The 24777-nt window shown below is 36.8% G+C and overlaps 1 long non-coding RNA gene across 4 annotated transcripts in view; it reads right to left on the bottom strand.

Moving 5' to 3' along the window:
* The window catches only part of LOC132365498 (uncharacterized), a 231018-nt gene that overhangs the window by 19023 nt on the left and 187218 nt on the right, over positions 1-24777 (bottom strand). The window contains exon 5 of one of the 4 annotated variants that reach the window (XR_009503111.1): positions 10703-10831. The exons of the other annotated variants lie outside the window; for them this stretch is intronic. This is a non-coding gene — a long non-coding RNA (uncharacterized LOC132365498). Of the gene's footprint in view, positions 1-10702; positions 10832-24777 lie in introns of those variants that run through there. 4 annotated transcript variants of the gene reach the window in all.

A 24777-nucleotide genomic window follows, 5' to 3' on the forward strand; every position in this document is an offset into this window, starting at 1 on the left:
AAGATTTTTCCTCACTTTCGAAATATCTTCATTCCGTAGTTCTTTCAGCAATTTATGAATTCCCAGGTACATTTCTTCATTTGCTTTCTGAAATGCTTCCTTAGAGGGAAATCAGAACCATGAAGAGGATGTAAATGAGAAAAAAAAAGTGCTATTTAAGCTTTATCCAGCTGTTCTTATCTCCATCTTTTTATAGCTAGTAGACCTTTGCTTCATTCTCTAGGTTTGTGGAAGATGAACAGATTTCTGCCCACTCTTAAAGAAGGTTCTTTCCTAAGTATTTAGAGTTCCATTTTCAGGACACAAGTTCAATTCCCTTATCTTTTTATTTATGCATGCCAGCCTAGAAAGGTTTGAGGCTTAACTATGAGAAAATACAAGTCACTGCCGTAGGAAGATGCAGTATTCTGACACTTCTACCTTGACTGCATGTACAATTAAGCTAAAAGCTTTGGGCTTAACCTCTTTTCATTAGCTGCATATATACTTGCAAATTTTTGCAATATTTGGCAAGTATGGGGCATTTCTTAGAGGTTAGGGCAGAGAGTCATTCAGTATAGTGATTGTCAGGATGTATTAAGGTTGTAGAGAGCATGCCTTGACAACTGATAACACACTAGGGTTATCGTCAAGGCCCAGAACCTGAAATAATCTGATCTTTGGAAAAGGCTAAAAAGACAGAACTATTCCTGGTATCAGAACAAGAGCAATAGGATGTTCCTAGGATCAGAGCAAAGAAATCTGCCTTGTCGTCTGTGCTGTAATCAGACTATGCAACATTTAGAGTCAGATGGAATGTTTTTCCATTTCCCCACCTGCTCACAGATACCAATCATGTCATAAACACAGGGCCAAGCGAAGTGAATTGCATTGTAACTTCTAACACAAACTTTTATAGCTGTAATACCCCAAGGGCAAAGAGACCTCAAGAGAAACCAAGAACGAGAAAAGAAATAGAGGGAGAGAATGAGAGAGAGAGAAACTAGTCAGGAAATGGATCAAGGTTGGGTACCATTCCCAGTATTTGCAACTCTAAGATCAATGATGCTTGTGCTTGAATCAAATGGGTTATGTTTTAGTGACAGAGATAATGAACAGGAATCCTGGGTTTTAACATAAAAAACTTTAGACTGACCACTGTTCCCTTGATTCAATGCATTCATCAGAAAGAAATGACTTCTCAAATTTTTTTTGCACCCTGGTTTACAGAAAAATGTAAAGACAAAGTTTCTCCATATAGCAGTAATTAAGTACATCACAACACACACACACACACACATACACACGACTAGTTGTCTTCATTTTGCCCTTTTCAAATGAACTGAACCCTTCAGAACTTGTCAAAAGGTCTTGAGACTTTTGTTAATATACACAAAACCTGACATAAAACTTGCTCAAAAATGTCTCAGCTGGAAATTTACTTGAACTCTATTGGTTTGTATTGAATGGAATATTCCCAAGTGTTGTAGTTTTGCAGTGGCTCAACCTGGAATTCTTAGGAAGCAAATTCCAAGAGCAGAGGAAGTTTTGTAGTATGATATGGTAGAGGAAGAAAGATACTGTCTGCTTTAACTAAAAGTAATTATTCACTAGGAGTTAGTCATGGTGGTTCTTCTGTTCCAGTTTCACTACTGTCATATTCATCTTAAAACTTAAGAAAAAGATAGTGATGACATATTTAAATCAATGTCTAACACAAAATACTGTGCCACACACAAACCCCTCCCCCAACTCCAAAAAAGCACATTATATGAAAGCCTCAAAGTAGCTGATATAATCCTCTCATGTTTCAATTACTTTTCAGACCCAGACAGGTTTTCTCAATAAATATTTTATACAATGGTAGAAAAAAATGACAATTACTAAAGGTTTTTGAAACATCAAAAGCTGAAGGATTTTTCCTATGTATTTAATTTTACAATTAGTAAGTCATACAGAAGGAATATTTATTAGATCTAATTTTTGCCTTACCATAGCCCTAAGCAACATCCCATATATCATATATTTAGCAACTGAAGTACACTTGGAGGTGCCAAAGTTATCAGTGAATTTGGCCAAACCATTGACTAAACAGTCCCTGAAGTCAAATAATGAGTCACACAGGTTGACATTGATCAGTTAATTTAGTCAAAATGGTCCATCTGGAGCGTAAAAACACATTGCAAAAATAAAGGAGGAGGAGGAGATTATCTAGCATGGATCTAGCATTTTGTACTTTCAAATATTTTATTATTGATTAGAATTTTTAGTAAGGTTTTGGAGAAAATGGACATATGGCAAGCTAAGAATTCTTATTAAGAAGATATTTATACACAAATATTTAAAGATGAGATTATAGAAGGTCTGGGATTTGCTTCAAAATAACCCAGTGCCAGGGGGTTGGGAGGGGCAGTTAGTAAGGTATGTAGATAGGATGGCCATATAATTCATTGCCCAAATTGGAACAACTTTGAGAGATCAATGGAAAGTTAAGATAGTTAGCAGTCACATATTGATTTAGATGTGAAATGTGGAAATGGAAATGTGGTCAGCCTAAGTTTAGCAGAAATAAGATTTTAAAATTGTGGAACCTGGGTGATGGGTATATAGGAAATTCATTATACTCTTCTCCTAAATTTGCATAGGTTCTGGAATTTTCCTTAATAATTGTTCTGTAGCATAAAGAACATTAAATATCTGGCATTAAAGGCGATATGACTTTGGTTAACTCCTTTTCTATATTGAGTTGATTGGGCTCCACATGACGGCAAATTTTCCTTCTCTTTCTGAAAGACTGAAATTCAACAGCAAGGAAAGTTAAACCTGACTTGAATTAGAATGAAAATAATATGGTCTATGAAGAGAAGGATAGGAAGAAGGCTTATTCAATAACACCATCGATAGCAGATTTTAATGGCATCCTGAAAAATAGAAATGAGTAGTAGTATTTATATTAGTGTTCTGTAGAAAGGAGTCATTCTGTAGAACGCGAGTCCTAGAGAGAAGAAAAGAAATAAAAGACAAGAAGTAAAGGACTCCTCTCTCCCTGGGTAAACAATAGTGCTGTGAACCCAGTAAGCATGGGGCAAGTGGTGCTGATGGGATAAGACATAATCATCAGTTAAACTGCACCTATGTGCAAGCAATAAAAACCAACCAGAGCAGCACAGGCACAAACTTTATGGGTTTCCTTGGCCAGATGTCATCATCAACATGGATCACTACTGGTCTTTCCATCCTGGAGTGATCTGTATTGATTGTAGAGGCCAAAAGAATCCAAATCCATAGGCTGAATCTATTGTGTTAGGGTTTCTTTTTACTCCAGCTGTGACCATGAGTATCATTAATTAAATCTGGCAGTCTTATCACTTCTTGGACTGTGGCTCAACCTTGTATCTATTACTCATTCATATATGTAATTGTATGAATTAATTCATTGGTCATGAAGGGAATGTTAAAGAACAGTAGTCCAAGAAAGAATACTATTGGGAAAAGGAAGTTTGCATAAAGTTTTTACCTCATATTCTGATTCCCCTACAACATAGAAGTAGGTCACATACTCCAAATATAACAAGTTACAATGGCTCAAGTAAATGAGTGATCATTCCTAGTTTGTTGTTTAATCCACACCACAACTCTATGATATATTAGATATAAGGTATGCACTATTATCATCATCATCATTTTACTGATGAGAATATGAGACACAGAAATGCTAATAACTTGTTAAGTTCATCTGACTGGCTAGTTGCAAAGCAAGGATTTGAACACAGGCATCCTGACTCCCATGCTATGCTCTTATCCTCAAAATCTATCCTGCAAGGCAGCATTTCCAAGTGAGTAGTCCTAACAAGCTGTACCATAAGTGACTCAAGATTGGAGAGGCTGAGTGCTTTAGTTATATTGACCACATGTTGCCTTCCAACAAATATCAAACGTCTTCCTTTGTTAAAAAGAGAGAAAATGGTTCAAGTTTAAATTGGCCAGAAGTTTGGGTCAATTACCAGTTGTAAATAGTGAATATATATATATATATATATATATATATATATATATATATATATATATATATATATATATATATCAGGGGTTAGCAAACTATGGCCCTTGGGTCAATTCTGACACTATCTATTTTTGTGAAAAAGTAAAAATGTCTCATTGGGACACAGGCACACCCATCCATTACTATCTATGAATGTCTTGGGGCCACAATGAGTAGTTGCAATAGAAACCGTATGTCCCACAAAGCCTAAAATATTTCCTATCTGATTCTTCACAACCAAAGTTGCCAATCCCTAGTCTAAGCAAATCATAGTAATTCCATTTCCCTTACTGTGATTGGTTTAAATGAAGGCAGGTGATACTTTTCATGTCAATGAGATGCTTGGGGAAGTCTATTGTGTGTGACATGGGAGCACATGGAAAAGTAGACTCTTCAAAAAGAAAATAAGAAAGAAGCATTTGTTCTTTCAGCCTTTGAACATTGTATGAGGACATGTTTCAAGGGCTTTGTTAGGGATTGAATTATGTTCCCCCCAAAAAAAAGATACCTTGAAATCTTAACTCCCATATCTAAGAATATAACCTTATTTGGAAATAGGGTCATTGCAGATGTAATTAGTTAAGATAAGGTCATCCTGGAGTAGGGTGAGTCCCTAATCCAATATAACTGTTGTCTTTATAAGAAGATGGCCTTGTGGAGTCAGAGACACTGGGAAAATACCATGCAGCAATGAAGACAGAGATTGAAGTGATGTGTCTATAAGCCAAGGGAAACCAAAGATTGCCAGCAAATCAACAGAAGCTAGAAGAGAAGCATGGAACAGATTCTCCCTCACATCTCTCAGGGGGAATCAACCTTGCTAAAACCTTTATTTCAGACTTCTAGCCTCCAAAACTGTAAGACAATAAATTTCTGTTGTTTAAGCCACACAGTCTGTGATGCTTTGTTATAGCAGCTCTGGGGAACTAATACAGGGTTGCTGCAGCAAACTTATATTAATGAGGGAAGTAGGCTGAGAACAAGAGTCAAGACACTGAGGATGACAGGACACAGAAGGAAAGTTGGTACAAACCTAAGGCATTGAGTATACGTTAACCCTCTGAGTTGATCAAACCTAAAATTATGCCTTGAGATTTCTTACCTGGTATAATAAATCCTCCTATTGCTTAGGCAATTTTGCATAGTGTCCTATGTTACTTGCAACCAAAAGCATCAAGAATGATATATCATATAGCCTGTATTTTCCAAAGCAATCCTGATTTCAAATATCCTATTTCATTGTCTACACAAGTACTGCCAAAATTAGTAGCAATTACTTTCTTATCTTTGGTTCAGAAAATAAGTTGATTACAGCAATACCATGCTGGGAAATAGGTAGAAATGCAGAAGAGAAAGGAAGGTTTTAGAGACAGAGGGCAAGGCAGCAACGCACAGAAGCAACTGACATAGGATTAATCTCCAAAATATACAAACAGCTCATGCAGCTCAGTATCAAAAAAACAAACAACTCAATCAAAAAACGGGAGGAAGTCCTAAATAGACATTTCTCCAAAGAAGACATACAGATGGCCAAGAGGCACATGAAAAGATGCTCAACATCACTAATTATTAGAGAGATTCAAATCAAAACTACAGTGAGGTATCACTTCACACTGGTCAGAATGGCCATCATCAAAAAAATCTACAAACAATAAATGCTGGAGAAGGTGTGGAGAAAAGGGAACTCTCTTGCACTGCTGGTGGGAATGTAAATTGATACAACCACTATGGAGAACATAGACCTGCTTAAAGAGGTAGCAATATCTCTTATTGACTTGACTTCATAAGACACTGCGCTGACAAGCCACTGAAATACTGAACTCATCAAAAAAAATTATACAGACCATTAAGATTTGATGGAGAAATTACCACTTCCTACCCATTTCTGTAGACAAGGCTCTTATCCCTTTAATGCTTGAATTACTCAGCTTATCATTTGGTATCCCTGATCATATTCCTATAAATACTTACCAAACTAGTCTTCTTTAAATGCCATTTTCATGCCTTCTATCATCTCCAGTACCTCCCTACTGTCTTTCTATACCAGATCCAAACATCTAATCCTTGATCCATTTCTCTAATGTCATACCTCAGTTCTTTATATATCATTTTACACTCCAACCAAATCAATTATGTAGCTGATCTAAATAGTATTTGCATTTTTTCTGTTAACCTCTTTTCATACTACAAATAAAGGTGTTCCTATTGAAATTTAGCTCTACACTCTCCTTCAAGACTCAGTTAAAACTCTTCTGCTTATAAAGACCTTCTGCTATATAGCAGTCCAATTTTGATAACTTTCTGTCAGTCCCTCTCTCTGTTTCTTCTGCACCTAGATATGCATATTACATTTGCCCAGATGCTTTCTGCCTTCAGATTCTTGTCAAGTGTATATATTTGGTTTTATTCTCCATGCAAGATTAGAAACCCCTCAAGGACAGGAATCTTGCCTTCTTTTCTTATGAGTTGTCCTCAATCCCTATCAGTGACACACAAGAACTTTTAAATGCGTGCTGACTGACTTACACATGCTTTCATTCATCTGAGTGTATTAAGCTCATCAGCAGCTGGTTGAGCATGCTGATTTGAAAAACTCCTCAAATGTATACAATAAGTGATACATTTCATGTTTGGTGAATAACTGCTCTCACTTTAAAATTCTAAAGTGCAGCATAAAAATAGCATATGACAAGGCTGTCCATCTGGAAGTAGCGTTCTGTGCATTACAAAGTGAGGAGACACTAAATCCTGAAGAGGACTCAAATTGGAGAGACCAGTGAAGTGTTTTGCCAACAGGAAAGGAAGATGATTGCTTTTCTCAAACTGTGCTATGTTGCCAAGTATAGGAATCCAGCTGTTATGTGAGATTTATACTCATTTCACTTAACTATAAATGCATCATGCATCATTTTTCTTTAATTACTCAGATTAGCTGGGTAGGTGTAGGTGGTGCACTGAGGTCTGAGCATAATCAAAAGGAGCTACTGTGATAAAGTGAAAGGAAAATATTTTTGTAGTTAATGGATGAAAAAGTATGTTTACGTGAAAAAAATAAGATCTTGTCACTGAAACAATCTAATTAGTGTTAAAATCTCTTTAGTTATCCAGGACTGAGAATCTTCCAATTATAGATGATGTGAATTTGTACAAGAAATCTATATCAATTTTTTAAAACTCTTAATTACTTTTCTATTTTGTGCACTCATATTCAGGGCATTCTGATGGGCAGCTTTATCCTCTGTAAGCATGCTTGCATACCTTTTCCTCAAATCTCTGAAAAGATTTCAGTTTTTTGAATTTTGACATCAGAATTCCTGGCCGGATTTTCAAATCTTCTATCAGATTTTTCTACCCTCCATAAAACAACTCAGTTCTTATATGAGTTTCTCATCTAATTTTCTCTGTTGAGTATTTTAAGATTTTTCTCAAAATGTTCCATATTCTCAAAGTAGCCCCTGTCCTGTCTATCATATTTGGAAATAATTTTTATCTCTTACTGGAAAACTTCACTGACTTTTTAACCTCAGTTTCATATCCTAATGGTACCTGCTATATCAGCATGTCTTCTTATGTGCATCCAAGTATTTTCATTAACTACATTTAACATCTGTACACATACACATTTGGTTTTTCATCAATAAATGGTTGATAATGGAATACAACTTTATTATTGTTTGATATTCATTGCATAACAACTTTACTGAAAATAAAGGCTATATTATATAATCCTGGTGTTGTGTCAATCCTCTTAGCACCCAGAAAAATGCCATATCCAAAGTAAGTATGAATGATCATAATGATTAATCTAAGTTAATCAACTTCCACTGTTATCTTCCCCCAATTTTCATATAACCTTTATATCCTCCTGCAAGTGCATAGTTCCTGTAGAAATCCCAATTTTGACTCCCTTCAGATGGCTCAGGAATATTGTTCTATTAGTCATTATTATGTAGCATATTCACATAAGTACAGTATTCCATAACCATTTATGATTTTTATTAATTATTATAATTGCCATATTGCACTGAAACGGTTCAGCTGCTTCCTGTGGAGAGCATGATAGCACTGCAATAACCTCTACATCCTCCACCCCACTGATTCTTGTGAACTCTCAAGTTTCAACTGTACTGCTTGCAAATGTAATCACTTGCACTGTCTTAAGTTAACTGAAATTTCTTAAGCCTTTGCCCTGAGTCTCACTCACTACAGTGCTTCTCTCAGCCAAGTCAGTATATTAAACTAAGCTTTGTGAATAACATGGCTTTCTAAGAAAAAGAATTTAGGGTAAGTATGCATAATAAGATCTACAGAAATATGGTTACTTTAAATGATTATCTTTCCAATGACTAGTCTACAAGAGAGAAAAATGTTTTAAAATTTTAAAAAATTGTACTAGCTTTCAGTAATTCTCCCTTTGAAGAGACAATGACCTGCATGACATCAAACTGAAGAGGATAATTTAGCTAGTTAGGCATTCAGTGAGGATTCAATTGGGTCAGAAGCAATACTTTCCCTTATGAAGGGAAGTACTTTAAATTTTACTAGTAGGGATAGGAATATAGTTCAGGAAATACATAACTTGTTTATTCACTCTGCCTCTAAGCTAGAGAATAGATAGAACTCTTAAGTTCCCTGAGTTTTTTCTAAAAATATGAAACTATCACTTTATCTCCCTCTCATTCTCTCTCTCTCTTTCTCTCTCTCTCTATATATATTTAGAAATGAGAGAGAGAGATAACTAAAGAGATTTTATATACATATATATGTAATATATACATTCCATTTTCCCAACTCAGGAAGCACTAGTACTGAGGCATTTTGAAATATCTCTACATTGAACACAAATTTTGTAGCGGACAAAATGGTGCCACAAGCATGTGATATATTATTCCTCCTTTTATTTTACAGGACTATATTTTTGTGTGTGTTCTCTCTCTTATTAAAGCTATTTCTTTGAGTTACCCAAAACACTAGAGAAAGTGCTAAAGAGTTTCAAGTGCCTTTCATTTAATATAAAAACTGTGCAATGAAAATGAGCCCATAAATAAGAATGATTTTTTTTAAACACTAATGTTTGGAGCTTTTAAATAGAATTCTGGAGTGTAATGTTTCAGAAGGGTCATACAAAATCCTATAGAGAGCAATATGACTTTGAGTGTGGAAAGAGGGATGTACCACATATAGCTTACAAATTGCTTCATCAGATTCTTCACGTTTGCAAAACTCAAGAACAGCAATTCCGATTGGCTCAACAAGTTTAGGCAATTACCTTACAGATGCAGTAACAGTGAAGAAAGTTCAGTTCAATTTCTGCAAGCACTAGTCCAAATGAGAACTGCAAGCAAAGCAATGAGTAGCGATTTTTTCTCCTCAGTTCTTAATGCTGTAGGCAAGGGATTTAATCCTAAAGGCTGTGCTATTGAGATCAGGGAAGAATACTGAGCAATGGGTAGTGATTTCAGTGAACGCTGCTGTAGGCACTGGTGGAAAGGAAATAACACAAATCAGAAGGAAAAATAAAGGGCAACTGGGAATAACAAAAGATAAGTAAGGCTATCAGTGCAAAAGAATGTTTTTATAAAATGATAAATGTGGAGAAACAATTTGTTCTCTTGAGACACAAAATCTTTTAAAAAGAAGTCATCTAATCTTTAGAGGGTTGAAGTGTTAATAACGTACTTGGGGATATTTAAGTTATTGTTGCTGGTTTGCTGATATTGTGGTTTTCAGCTTCCAAATGGCTTTTGGGTAAGTAACAATCTTCCATTTAAAATCTGTCTGCCCTGCTGACACTCTCTGATCACATTGCTTACTCAGAACAGGTGTTTCATGAAACCAGCTTTCAGTGCCAATAATGAGGCACCTTAGAGGGTCCACACCTCAGCACAGATGTATGTAGTTCTGAAGTCTGAAATCTCTGATGTGTTCAAATTTGGAAATTTAAAGCAAAGAACAAATAGTTTTCTTGTGTAATGTTAATGTCTTTCTCTTCTTCTTTAGAAAATATGTGGGCTTCACGTGTTAGAAATGGATGTTATTTTCCCTGCATTATGGCACCATAGGAAAGATCTGTGTGGAAGATAAGCTTTTATTCTCATTATACTGTGTATGTGGAGGCACTAAGAAATATGAAATCCTTCACTGGTGCAAACGAAAAGGTTTTCATTTCGTCTGGAGGGGAAATGTGCCAAAGTGGCTGAAAATAATTCAAGTAATTGGCAAAGAGCTGTACTCTAAGGAGCCTTTTGGTGTAATGTGATTTGGTGCCTTTTAGGGGAGCAAGTGAGATGTGATTCTATCTGCCCCTGAGGGCCAAGAAATTTTAAATATTACAGGATCCTTAAGGTAGATCATGATGAATTACAAAGTTGAAAGACAACCTGGAATTACGAGATCCTTAAAAAATAATAATAATAATAAAGATAACGCTTACTGAGTTAGAGAATGTCCCTTACCATGTATTGTTTGTACTTTGCCTCAACACAGAGAAAATAGTCTTACTTAAAAGCTAGATGCTCCTCTGCTTACAAAGTCACAGGATTATTGCTAAATTCCAGTGCTGTGTAATACAGGATGAAAATAATCAACTCAGCCAGAATCAACCATTTATAGACGGGCACCCGTGGCATTACAATACACTGATCCTACTTACCGCAAGTCCTAGATAAACTCACAGGGCAGCCAAGTTTATTTTGGTGCACTCCCACTTCAGCCCCCATCAGCATCCCCTGTCATTATGGCTTCTTTGCATATCGTGGATCTTCTTCAAACAGAGGCTTAGAGTCTATTAGTTTTCAATGCATTCCTCCTCTGTTACAAAGGAAAAGGCAGACTTATGTGTTGCTTCTTCATTTGGAAGTTGCCAATTTCTTCAAATAATTTCAGTAGTGGAATTTTAAGTATATTTTACACAAGGATCCCTTAACATTCCTCTTTTTCTGAGAGCTACATGTAAGGCAGTTTCTGACTATATTGATATTTCTCATGTGGAAATAGTAGAAGATTTGGTTGTCTATCTACTCCAAGACTGTACAGGCAAATTATAACTTCAACATTGAGTATGCCTACTTTCTTTTCCCTTGTTTACCCACAAAATTAAGAACGAGGAAGAAAAGGTTGCAGGAGAAGTTTCCAGGACAAGGCCACCCATATACAGCACAGTGTATGAATGTCTGGGCTCTGGAGTACTCACTCTCCCACCAGCAGACCGTAATAACTGCAGATGTCTCAGGTATTCCCGGAGCTCACTGGTTCTTCAAATTTTAGCTAACCTCCAAATCACCTGAGGGCTTGTTTAAAAACAGATTGCTGGGTCCCACCCCCAGAGTTCTTTAATTACTTAGGTGAGGATGGATATTTGTATTCCTAACATATCTCCAGTTGAGTTAATGCCACCTATCAAGGGACCACATCATAGCTCAATAATCTCACCCCCCTAAACATCTCATTTCCCATTCTCCCTGACCGTTTCATTTAGCATACTCTGAGGATCACACAGAAATGACATGTACTGTATGAGGTTCAGAAGTAACAGTATATACCTAAGAACAAACCCTGTGTTCATGTTTTCATACAATTCTCTGAGTGAAGTGTCCCAATTTTGTTACTGGATTCAACAAAAAGCATAGGACTTGAAAGTCAGTTCAGGACTTCCAGTTCTAGATATCTCATCTGATATGGGGTAGATGTACTTCTCTCTATTGTTCCTACACAGAAATACTAAACCTCTGGATACTTCATATAAAACAAACATAAAACTATAAGGGGAGGAAAGAGGCAGACCAGCTGGGGATCTTGGGACCTGAGGAATAACATGGCAGTGAATTCACTGGGTTTTCTTTTGGCCTTGTATATCCCATACTGGATGCTAGAGAAGCAGCAACCCAGAAATGCCTGTAGGTGCAGACCAAAAACATCCCTACAAAAGCGTGCTCTCTCTAGACAAAGGACTAGGCAAGGGCAGCACAGCAGGAAAACTTTTAAACAATAACTGATTGGGCTTCCCTGGTGGCGCAGTGGTTGAGAATCTGCCTGCTAATGCAGGGGACACGGGTTCAAGCCCTGGTCTGGGAGGATTCCACATGCCGCGGAGCAACTAGGCCCGTGAGCCACAACTACTGAGCCTGCGCGTCTGGAGCCTGTGCTCTGCAACAAAAGAGGCCACGATAGTGAGAGGCCCGCGCACTGCGATGAAGAGTGGCCCCCACTTGCCACAACTAGAGAAAGCCCTCGCACAGAAACGAAGACCCAACACAGCCAAAAATAAATAAATAAATAAATAATTAATTAATTAAAAAACAAAACAAAACAATAACTGATCCACTCCAGTCAAACACCATGGAAAAAAATGGGTGATGTTGGTCAAGGGTACAAACTTTCAATTATAAGTAAGTTCTGGGCATCTAACATGGAGTATTGTGACTATTATTAACAATACTGTACTGTATACTTGAAACTTGCTAAAAGGTAAGCCTTAAATATTCTCGCCACACACATATACAAAAAAAAAAAAGGTAACTATGTGAGGTGATGGATGTGCTAACTAACCTTATTATGTTAGTCATTTCATAATACATACATATATAGAATCATCACAACAAACCTAATGTTATTTGTCAATATCTTACTAAAACTGAAAAAAAAAAAAGAAAAGAAAAAACTGTGGCCTCATTCCCACTCTGATCAACACAGGCCAAGTGGTGAGCCTAAACTTACACCCTTACCTGGTGGCAGTGAAGTGCCCATCCCTGCCAGGGTGGTGTTAGAGCTGGGACTTACATGCTGTCCTGGAGATGAAAAACCTCCTCACTTTGTGGTGCCAGGGGAGCCCACATGGGATCTGGGACTCTCACTCCCAACCAGTGGTGATGAGCTGATCCCTCCTTCTCCCCACCAACGTGGTATCAGAGGAGGCCTCATGGGAAGCCTGGATTTTTCTCACTTTCCGGCAGTAACAAGCCTCTCCCACCACGCCACGGTGTCCATGCAGTAACAAGGAGACCCTCCCCCTCCAGGCCCTGGAGGGATCAGCATGGGTCTCTTAAGAAGCCTGTCATTAGCCCCTCTCAGCAGTAAGCAGGCACTCCCCTTCCCCTGCCCCTGCCGATGATCAGTAGAGGAGTACCTAGGCTTGTACTCCCAACTGGCAATAATGAAGTGGCCTTGTGTCCCCCTTCGCCCACCCACATGGTATCACAAGGAGGGCTGCTCAAACATAAGATTTAAACATGACCTAGCATCTCATAACATAATACACAAAATGTCAAAGATACAACAAAAAAAAATCAGTCATCATTTTTGATCGATAATTGGTCCTACACTTGGTCAATAGAAAACCAGAGACCAATGTTCTGTTAAAAATTCCAACAAGAGACTTTCTATCCTCTGTTCCAAATCTTACAGAGATTAGCTTTCTAAACACAGTTAAGATCGTCCTTCTGAGCCACCTCACCCCTTACAGAGTTCAGTGAAATGTTTATTATTTTGCAGCCCAAAAGGTCTAAAATGATGTGATGGTTTTGTTTGCTTTTAATAAAGAGTGTGTGGTGTATTGGAAAGGTTTTAGAGTCAGTTGGAAAGACCCAATTTCAAATCCCTGTTCTTCTACTTACCAGGAATGTGATCTTGATTAAATTTACTAACCTGTCTAAGCTCTTAGTTTCTTTCCCTTTAAAATGTAGTATTAGCCATAGTAGTAGTAGTAGTTGTTGTTGTTGTTATAGTAGTAACTGTAGGAGCGTGGCAGTCATATAATAGTTGTATTAATAGAAGTAGTAGTATGTGCTAGTCACCTTACCCATATTATCTCATTTAATACCTTGAACAATCCCTCGCGAGGTAGATATTGTAAACTTCATTTTAAAAGCAAAGAAACTGGGGGTATTTAGTCTAAGTTAAGTAATTTAGTCAAGATCACACAGTTCATAAATGTCATGACTGGAATTCAAAACCATGACTGTTAACTTCAAAGTCCATATTTCATCAAGTACACCATGTAGCCCCTCAGAGAACTAAAAGCAATATTGTCTGTAAAAGAATTTTGTGCAAACATAGCAGATACTCAATTGATGTTAGTTCCCTCCCCACCACTTTTAAGTAATATATGTATATATACGCACACACACACATATATACACATATATGTGTAGCTTCATGTCAGTGACCTCATAAAAAAAATCTTCCAGCTTATTTGTAAAATTTAATGCTTTAATGCTTTTAGTCCTCATATCAGATAAACCCAATGATATAATTTCCCAGTAATATAAAGAGTATAAAATTTTAATATATTTACATTTCCAGGTTATTACTTTCTTTAGAAATTTTATCAAGTACCTTATGAAGGCACTTGACTAGGTTAATAACAATAAGAAGAAACTCAAGGGTCAGTTACTATTCTGTGTACCTAGAGCCTTAAGATATTCTTGTTTCCAAAGCACAATATGATAGAAAAATGTTATCATCAACATTTTCAATAAATTCATCCAAAAATAAATAAATAAAACTCTCATTCAATTTTTTTTTTTTTTTTTTTTTTAACATGCAAAGGCAACCGATAAGGAAGACATGAAATCAAGAAATAGAGCTCCAACAACAGGAGTCAAGTAAAGGGAATTTCCAGGATCACAGCTGCACAGAAGGCCTAGAAAATTAGGAGCCAACACTGGAGCAATAAGATAAGAATCTGTTCTGGAGGGAAACTGCTGGAAGAAACAAAACGTAGTGCAAAAATAATCTGATATATTTGATCATGCAGAAACTGTACTGAAGGCTGTTGGAGGTTGTGAGAAGAACGTTTTCTGGTCCACAGAAAACTAGACAAATGAGAACAATAAGGGAACTATTGACTCAAAAAAAAAATCATTCAGAAAAGCAAACAGTTATGCTCCTTGGCTCTACAGTGAATAGTATTTATTCAGAATAATATAAAAACTGAATATAACTTTAACTTCAAACTGGGACATGCTCATATTGGAAGAATAAAGGGGAAACAGAGAGCAAGCCTGAAGAGAGCTAACTCCTCATCTGCCATGATTAAGAAGTCAATGGAGGAGGCCTAAACTACATAAATCAAGAATTAGCAATATTATTATATTGTTTAGAATACGAACACAGACACACAGAAGAAATGGTTAAAAAGAGTTGCAAGGCAGAGAATAAGGAAGGGCAAAGCAGAGAAGTCTGCTTTGTTAGAAATGATTTTAATACCATTTTTGTTTATTAACTGGGTATGTATTACTTTAAATTTTTAAAAATAATAAAACTACAAAACAGTATATATGGTATTAATTTTATTTACATGAATTTTATAAAATTTAATGTAATATATTAAAGCTTTAGTATCAGGAGTTGTAAAGCCAGAGGTAACTTTTTGCCCTTACTTCAACATAGTGTATCAAACGAGGTAAGAAAAGAATGTGATCAAGTTTAATATTTCCCAATGCTCCAGGGAACTGTTCATAGCCCTGTAAACACTCCTCTAGATACAAACCTTCCTTTGCATATTTACAGAGAAAATTGTTCGGGGCGTAATGAGTTGAAAGTCTGAGGAAAATTAAGGTGCACCTTGATGTTAGGTCTTCTTTGCTTTATTTCCTATTTACTTGTTTTTTCCCTTTCTTTTCTTTTTGGGTTCTGGCTTTTCATTTCAAAAAATCTCACTGCATTGTCTGGGCTATCTACATCAATATAGAATTCTGTTCTGTTTTGTTTTCAGACCATGCTATGTTTCTCCACCAGGGAAATCTACACCTGAAATGGTGCTATGAAGAAATGAGAACATCAGGGAGAAAATGTGCAAAGGTAGGAGAGCAGTGATCAAGGAGCACAGTTAGGAGATGGAAATGAAGAGACAGGGAACAGCAATCACTTCACCTCAGGCTACAGTCAGCAACTAAGAGAGTAATGGAAGACAGAGAGGAAAAGCGCTAGAGATTTATCATGAATACAATGGATCAGAGAAATCCTGGGAGACAGCAGGCAAGTTTTTTTCTGTCTCTTTAAACATTTTACTTAATTAAAGAAATAAAACCTCCTCACAAGAGATTTTTAAAGATCCTTTTCTTTCTGATCCCCAATAATTTCAGGAATCCTAAATTGTCAGAACAAACATACCACGATTTCAAAAACAGCTACCCCACAACCTACCCAAAAAAGAAGCCCTGGTAGGGAAGTAAATTTCAGCCTTTAGTTATGGCTATTCTGGCTTTTCCAGGCTTATTTCTTCCTCAGACAAATTCCATTCCCCCAGAAGCTGTTCTGTCAAGAGCTTCTCAACCATGCTATTAATGTGAAAATGAAAAATCTGCTTTATAGAGACAGCATTCATGGGAAGAAGCATGCTGGCTCTGTGAGCTTCTAAGACTCTTGATTACCTGGAATTCCTGAAGCTTTTGCAGTTGTTAATGTACCTCTTGCAAAATAATGAGATTTCCACCTTTTCCAAACAGAGTGGCTTTGTTTTTCCTCAAACTCTTGTACACATTTTACATTTCTAATTCTAATTTCCTCTGGCCTTCTACCCAGCAATCCCTACTTGCATTCTACCTGCCCTTTGCTTTTAATCTAGAAACCAAAATAACAATAATTATTCTATCAGATAACAGGTGATGTTTCCAAATATATAGTAGAGGAGGGATGCTTTTCTTTTGTTATTCTGAGTCAAAATAATATGTTGGTTAATTCAAAGTAGGAAATTTTACACTTTAACTTTTTAAATTATCAAATAATTATTAAAAGAAATATGTGGGTTAGGAGGATCTTTACTTTAAGGTAGCTGAAGTTTGCCAGAGTAGCTTGCCTTGATTTCAGAAAAGAGAAAGTTTTTACTGATTACTAGTATTTGTAGTTTTCATATCGTATCACTTTAGGCTTAACTTTCCTTCAACATATTGGAGAAAAAATTATCCCAATAGACAAAAATTCAGTCTTAACGTCTGAAATCTCTTTGCCAAGGCATAGCATTTTCTTTGAATTTCTATTTTTTGTGCTCCTTAAAATTTTCACATTTCTTTCTGTGATTTATCAGAAAGTTTGCTATTTCTCTAGTAGACAATCATGAATCCCAGAAGCACATACTCCTATACAAATGAAACGCTTCCTCACCTTGAGCATGTAGCTAAAAGTAGTTTATAGCAAAGCAGCTCAGAGTCTGGTGTTGTAACCTTCATAAGTGTTTAGGTTTGGAAAAATAACCAAAAAGAGTGACTTTTTTCTACCAGACACTGTCTTTATTCCAATTCCTCCATTTTCCCTCTGCTGATTACCATTGTGCTACTAACAATTTAAATATGGGCTGATTTTAGAATGAGAAATATGTCAAACCCCTTAAACATGCACCACAGGAATTTTTAATACAGAAAATGCATCTGAACTTATGAGCAAAAAAATCATCAAACCTAATTGATAACCTGAAAAATACTGGAGAAAACAGTAGATCAGTGTGGATGTCTAATCACAAAAATATCCTACTCTTTTTTTTATTGGATTTTGTAGAATCTGATACCTGTTAAGTCTCAAGATACAGCAGTAATAAAATACACATGATTATTATATTTAAATCTTTAGAATGTTAAAATTTACACTTCTGATTCTATTGTTGGGCGGGTAACAAAATTTAATTGACGTTTTGTACATAGAATGATGCTCTAACTTTCTATCATAGTGAGAGAGCACATTTCAGCACAGGTTAATTTTCTAGATAACTGAAGATTATCCATAACATTGGCATAACATTGTTAAATTATTTTCCTATAGGTGCTATAAATTTACAATTACAACACCGATATACAATAATATCTTTCCATTTTTCCTCTGTGATAACCTTATTTCACTGTTCTCCATTTCTGAAGATTAAGGAAATTTCAATCTTGCAAATTCAAGGGCAGACAAAATTGCTTCCCATTTCAGTCTCTGCGAGACCACTATGCAGTCAATATAGTATTTCCTACCTCCCTCTTCACCTTCCCTTCTCCCTGGATGGCTCTGGCTCCAGGGAAGGTTGACATAACAGCATGGCACAAAGGAAAATCGGAGGTGGGGGGGGCAGAGTAATGGAGGAGTGCTGCCATAAATCCGGCCCTCTCCATCCTCTATGGCCTCTGCTTCATGTGCCTTATCCCTATTTATCTACTGAGGATGTCTGAGGTCCTGCCATGGCCTTCACTTTTCAGGTGCACTCATTCTGCATCCTTTTGACTCCAAATACATTCACTTCAATAGTCACGGTTGTTTTCCCTGCACACTGCTGAGGCGTATAATACCAAGCCATGTAACATTACTCTCAGGCCCACAGTCAGGGCTACTTTACCTCTCAGGCACCATCTGGAGTGTGGGGTTTCTCCACAACGCTTGCTGTTTTCTTACATACAGAAATTCAGCACACCTAACTGCAATAGTACCTTCTCCAAATTTCCCTCTCAATTCTCCTGGTCAGGGTTTTAACCTCCTTGGGAGCTCTCACAGCATCCTGGACTTCTCCTCGCTCTGATTTATGCTACAACCAGATCTGAGTCTTCCACACTGTGGCTCTTGATTTTTTAAGCCAAGCTTTTAGAAATAAAAGTGCTTACTTTTTATCAAATATAGCAATTAAAAATGGCAGGGGGGCTGGCTTTCAAGTTCATAGTCTCTGCTGGAGTATTTTAAAAATCAATCTTCAAATTTAAAACAGAAAAATGACTTCTTCTGTCCTAGACTATATCTGTCCTCCCCCTTAGACCAGCGGTCCCCAACATTTTCGGCACCAGGAACCGCTTTTGAGGAAGACAATTTTTCCACGGACGGGGCGGGGTCACGGGGATGGTTCAGGCAGTAATGTGATCAGTGGAGAGCGATGGTGAGCAGCAGATGAAGCTACGCTCACTTGCCCGCCACTCACCTCCTGCTGTGCTGCCCAGTCCTTAACAGGCCCGGGGGTTGGGGACCCCTGCCTTAGACCATGACTATCCTTGTCCCAGTGAAGAGTTGCAATACCCTTATTACAATAATGATGATGGTGATGGTGATGATGATAATGATGATGTAAGAAAGAAAAAAAATCTGCTAAAAATCTCCCAGTATTATCCCATGATAGCTACCAGTTTTAAATAACAAGCTCTCTTAGTATAACACCTCCCTGCTTTTTAAGATAAAATCATTTAGCCTTCTATCTATGACCCAGGGTCAGTTCTAGTTATCTCCTTAAAAATGCATATTCTGTGATTCTGATGTCTTGCTTTAAGTCCTTCCTCTACCATGTATTAATTTGGCAAATGACTTAGACTCATATGTAAATTGGGCATAACAGCAACTCTATCACATACAATAGTTGTCAGGGATTAGGAAAAATAATTCAAATAAAGTGCCTAGCACAGGGCCTCCACAGAAATGCTCAATAATTGTTAGCTATTGTTGTTTTAAAATTATCAACTATGCAGAAAATTTCTTCAAGGCTTACTGAATGTAGGCTCCTATTCTGTAGAGAGCCACATGGGTTTGCTGTTTGAGTTCTCTTCTAGTCAGGATTGGTTGCTACTCTGCTTTTTTTCAGACTAGGAGATGAGGCAGAAGAAGCAGAGACTAACCAAGTAAGAATGAGGGCCTTGGATTTTAAGCTATTAGTATAAAAATATAATAGTCTCTAGAGGGCAGTTTGGATACCAGAGTAAGGACTAGGTAATGCCTCTATTTTGTTTCTCATAATTTTTTTGGATTATTTTTGATTTTTAAAAAAAATATTTTATTAAAACTCTATCTTGATGACTGAGTGTTTTGGTACCACCTAAAACTTTGTGCCCAAGGTAAAATCATCTCAATCTAATCCCAACCCTGTTGGGTACTTCAGAAGAACAATGGGTAGGGCTTCCCTGGTGGCACAGTGGTTAAGAATCTGCCTGCCAAGGCAGGGGACACGGGTTCGAGCCCTGGTCCGGGAAGATCCCACATGTCGTGGAACAACTAAGCCCATGTACCACAACTACTGACCCTGTGTTCTAGAGCCTGCAAGCCACAACTACTGAGCCCGTTTGCCACAACTACTGAAGCCCACACACCTAGAGCCCGTGCTCTGCAACAAGAGAAGCCACTGCAATGAGAAGCCTGCACACCACAGCGAAGAGCAGCCCCCGCTCACCACAACTAGAGAAAGCCCGCATGCAGCAACGAAGACTCAACGCAGCCAAAAATAAATTAAAAAAAAAAAAAAAAGAACCATGGGTAGAATTAGAGTAGGTAGGAAAAGGAGCTTATGTTTACATGACACATCAGGATAAGAGTTGCAAACTCAAATATCTTCGTGGCCAAAAAGTTGATGTAAGTGATTCTAGTAGGTTTGGGGTAAGATGATAGTTTGTGATAAGGCCTATGATTAATGCAAACATTTGGAAATTTGAAGGCATTCAAATTCAGATTTTTAAAGACACTAGCCAGCCAAATTTTAAAAAAAGACCAAGGGCTGAAATTTTGTGACATTGACTTAAAAGATCAGTCTTGCACTCACCTCAAGTCAGAAGGAGCTAGGATAGATTTTCTACAGTTTGACTTCTGCAGTTGGATTTTGCCACTATTGGAATAGTGCTAAATCCTCCAGAGTGCTGAGGTTGGAAATAAATATTTGCATTATTTCCATTTCATGTCACTGTGTGTCTTCCATGTGATCTTAAGAGAGGTTGCCAGATCTGTACTTATTATTAATGTCTTCTCTCTATCCACTTTCTATTCAGCATATCATATTAGAGACGAAAAAAGAAAAGTTAAGCGAGCAGTTAGATTTGTTTTTAAATTAAAAATGTGGCTTTAAGTGAAGCCCTAAAAATTTCTTCTATAGGTAAAATTGAACACATTTTCAATCAAGGATGATTTACCATCTACCTTGAGAGATAGGGTGCCATATTAAAAAGAGTGCGAATAGCTTTGGAGTGAGCTATATCTAGGTTCAGATCCCAACTCTGTTGCTAATTAATTGTGTAAATTCCAACAGGTAATTTTAGCTCCACTCCTATATTCCTCAACTGAAAACCAGGCTTAAAAATTCCCATCTCATTGGGTTATTATAAAAAACAAATATCATAACACAAATAAATAAAATGCTTTGTACGTGACAGTTGTCAATAAAAGGTTTGCACATAGTAGTATATTTATTTAAAGGTATGTTTTACTTACTTTCTCACTTCTTGGTTATATTGCAGATTAGTATGTTTGCAAAATAATAACTGCTGAAAAGTTGATGGGCTGCTTTGTAATATAAGGAGTATAAATGAGCCACTATATATGATTCTGTGTGTAAGAGGGAGACAATTAAAGGCAAATCTATTTTCAATGTCCTCAAATATCACTTTAAACAAATCATGTAGACAGAACAAAGTATGTTTAAAATATATCATTACTTTTCAGTTTTTACTTTGTCAGTATTATGTTTTTGGTCTTTCCCTTGAGAATAAATAAAATCTTTGTTTAATAAACCTAAATTCTCAAAGGAATTACATATTATATGTTGATTATTACACTCAACTTATAAGTGTATTAATAAGCCCTTTAAATCATAGAAAGATTTATAAACAAATATTCACTAAAAGAATCTAGAGTTCAAAGTACATTCAATTAGAATTCAGAAAAGAGATGAGTTTTTAAATGCAATTTTAAACTTGGAAAGGGAATCTATCAGGAGGTAATTGATTCCACCAAAGAGAAGTAATGATTGAAAATGTTCTGTCACTAGAGCATCCTCTGGAATATAAAAATGCATGGAAAAAGCAGTGAGTAGGTTACACATTTGAGAACACATTTGCAATATAAAGCTTTGCAGTGTATTCATTAGCAAACATCAGGAATCCCTAAAACAGTATGAGATTATTCAAATGTTTTTTTCTTAAGTAATATTCCAAGGAGAATAGTGGTGTGGCAAATAAATGTATAATCAATTAGAAGTGTCCTCAACTACATGAGCACACATTACTGCATGTCTTGTTATACCAGCGACATTCCAGCTCTGTGCAAGCACATTAGCTGATTTTACAAGGTACATGGCAATATGTTCACCTGTATGAAAAAATAAGATGGAGCACTAGGGGGGTTGCTAACAGGGGATTAAAACTTGTCTGTGCAATTGTAGATATCTATGGTGCAAGTCTTGTAAATTCGGAAAGAAAAAGAGCACTGACCTGACAGAAGCATATTTGTTCCTTAGATTTCTAAGGTCAAAGTGCGTGATGATACCAGGATATATTATGGAAATCGGAAATAGTACTCACTAAAAAGAAAAGAAAACATTTGGCAAAAAATTTTAATTTGAAGGCAGGCTTATAGGTTCTGAAAAATTGGGATGCCTTGAAAGATTTGAGGTTTCAAGGGTTATTTTATGAGGGCTTTTCCAAATGCCCTTTTTTGTTACCTAACTTTGTAATGATCTTCCAATTAATGGTGTTTCTCTCTTAGGCTGCAGTTTTGCCTTTGCTCTAATCAATCCCTAGTGTAAGCGCTCTAGTTATAATGTTAAAAAATGTTATAAATGTTAAAATATAAAAGGGCTTCTTCCTTTATTAACCTATAGTTCCTCCTCACCCCCAGCCCTTAGCCAAACCAATCCTCTTGCCTCATTTCCTTTGGCCTCCAAAGTCACTGCTCCCAATTCAAAAGACTTCATTAAATGTGATTTGGAATGCTGTACCAATGTCTTCTTTAAGGGAAAATATACTAAAGAAATAGATATAAATAGATGTATAAAATCATACTGGAGAAGCTCAGAAGTGCTGCACTCAAGAAGAGCACGGCGATTGACAAGCAATTTAAGCTGGAGTGTGAAAGGATGCAGAAATAACAGGATTTGCATGAAAAATATTGAGATCATGAGAACATAAAATTTAAACGAAAAACTCATGTGCCTCATGATTTAATCATGAGGGCTGACATTACTGTTATAACTTTCAATATCCTTGGCTTTTGAAATAGTTCTATAATGAGGGTGGAGTATATATATCTATACAGAAAACCAGTGTTATTTTATCCAGTCAGCTCATTACTGTGAGAAACAGGGTTACATGAATCTTAAGTCTTAATCTGTATGTTGGGAAGCCCAAACATTAGATATGGCTGAGCCTTTATTTTCAGTCAGGGATTCAAAGCAAAAGGGAAAAACTAAGGCAGGGTGTGAAAAATTCATTATTTAATCAATTTTGATTAACCAACCCACAGAAAGCAGAAAGAAGTTCATATTGATGTTAATATCTCTGCTTTTACCGCATGAAAAATTTTAACAATTGGCCAAAAGCAAGGATCAAGATAAGGTCTATAGAAGTCATTTAAAGGGCTCCATATTGATCTGGTAAGTTTCATTCCCATGAACCAGGGAGCAGACATAAAGTAGGTCTTACTTTCCTTTCTTTTTTATTTTTTATGGCATAATAGGTGATCTGAAAATCTAGTTGCACTTGTTATCTCAGAGGAGAAATGCAGTTCCGACTTCTGTTTATGCTTTCATATCATACTGTATTGCTGTGAACCTGGATGGCACTTCCAGTGGGACGCCATGTTTAGCCCATGAATGAGAAGACTGTCACAATCAAAAGTGCTTCAGGCACAAACAGATTTGAAACAATCTTCCCACTGACTGGAAGAGAAAAGGCTGGTTCTGAAGATCATTAAAGGTTCTATTGATGTGGTTTCGGGGGGCACACATTTAGATTTTCAAATGCATTTTACATTTGGAACAGTTTTACTCGCATTAAAGCTCAGTTGCTTTCTCTGAGAACTCTCCTTCTTGTCATCATTTGCAGAAGCTTTCACAGAGAACTCACTGTTCCAACTGGGAAGGAGGTAGGAGAGGTGGGGAACGCAAAGCAGGTGATTGAACTAGCTCTCTTGACTCAGAGATGCCAGGATCACCTGCTTGGCAACATTCTGCAGTGAGAAGCACAGAGATGAAAGGGGCCACTGCAGTGTCCCAGAAAAAAAGGGAAAAAATCTTTTTGGCATTTAAATGTGCTAGCACTCTCTGATTTAAAAAGTAAAAAGTCTTTCTATCAACTTAAATTAGATAGAAAGTAATTAGGCAGCCAAGTTGCCATGTCATTTGTGTGCTTATGTATATGTGTGTATTCCTTTGTCATGGTGATATTTTGTTGACCATTCCATTGTAAGGACATCTTGTTATGCAACATTTCATTGTAGGAATATTCCTCCATGCAGCATCTTACCGTTGACATTTTGTCATCAACATTGCCAGAGACATTTCATCATGCAATACTCCACCATTGACATTTCATCAAAACAGCATGCTATAGTGGTAATAGCTCAGTGCTGACAGTTAGTATACTAAACCCCTTAATTACATTACTACACATGCAATTAAGTTTTCCAGTTCCTGATATAAAACTCTCCCTGTTAAAGGAGGGAAGACACCTTTTACATCCCCCTGCCCTGAATTTTTAAAAACTATTGTGAGTTGCATTAAGCTAAAATATTGTATATAAATGTATATGTCCTCAAAATGTCTTCTAAGGCCATTTAAAAAGAATCTTGATAGGGAGGGTGGGAAAACTAGTGCCCATGGGCCAAATTCACTCTGCCAATTATTTTTGTTAAAAAAAAAAGTTTTATTGGCACACCGCCATGCACGTTTTACATGTTGGCTATAGCTGCTTTTGCAGAGTTGACGAATTACAGTACAGACCTTCTAACACAAAAAGCCTAAAATATTTACTATCTGGCCCTTTGCAGAAAGGGCCAACCTCTGTCCTAGAAGATGCTTATTTTAAATGTGGGTCATGGGGTTGGCCACCATGATT

The sequence above is a fragment of the Balaenoptera ricei genome, chromosome 4 (assembly GCF_028023285.1).
Source record: "Balaenoptera ricei isolate mBalRic1 chromosome 4, mBalRic1.hap2, whole genome shotgun sequence".
Taxonomy (NCBI): Eukaryota; Metazoa; Chordata; class Mammalia; order Artiodactyla; family Balaenopteridae; genus Balaenoptera; species Balaenoptera ricei.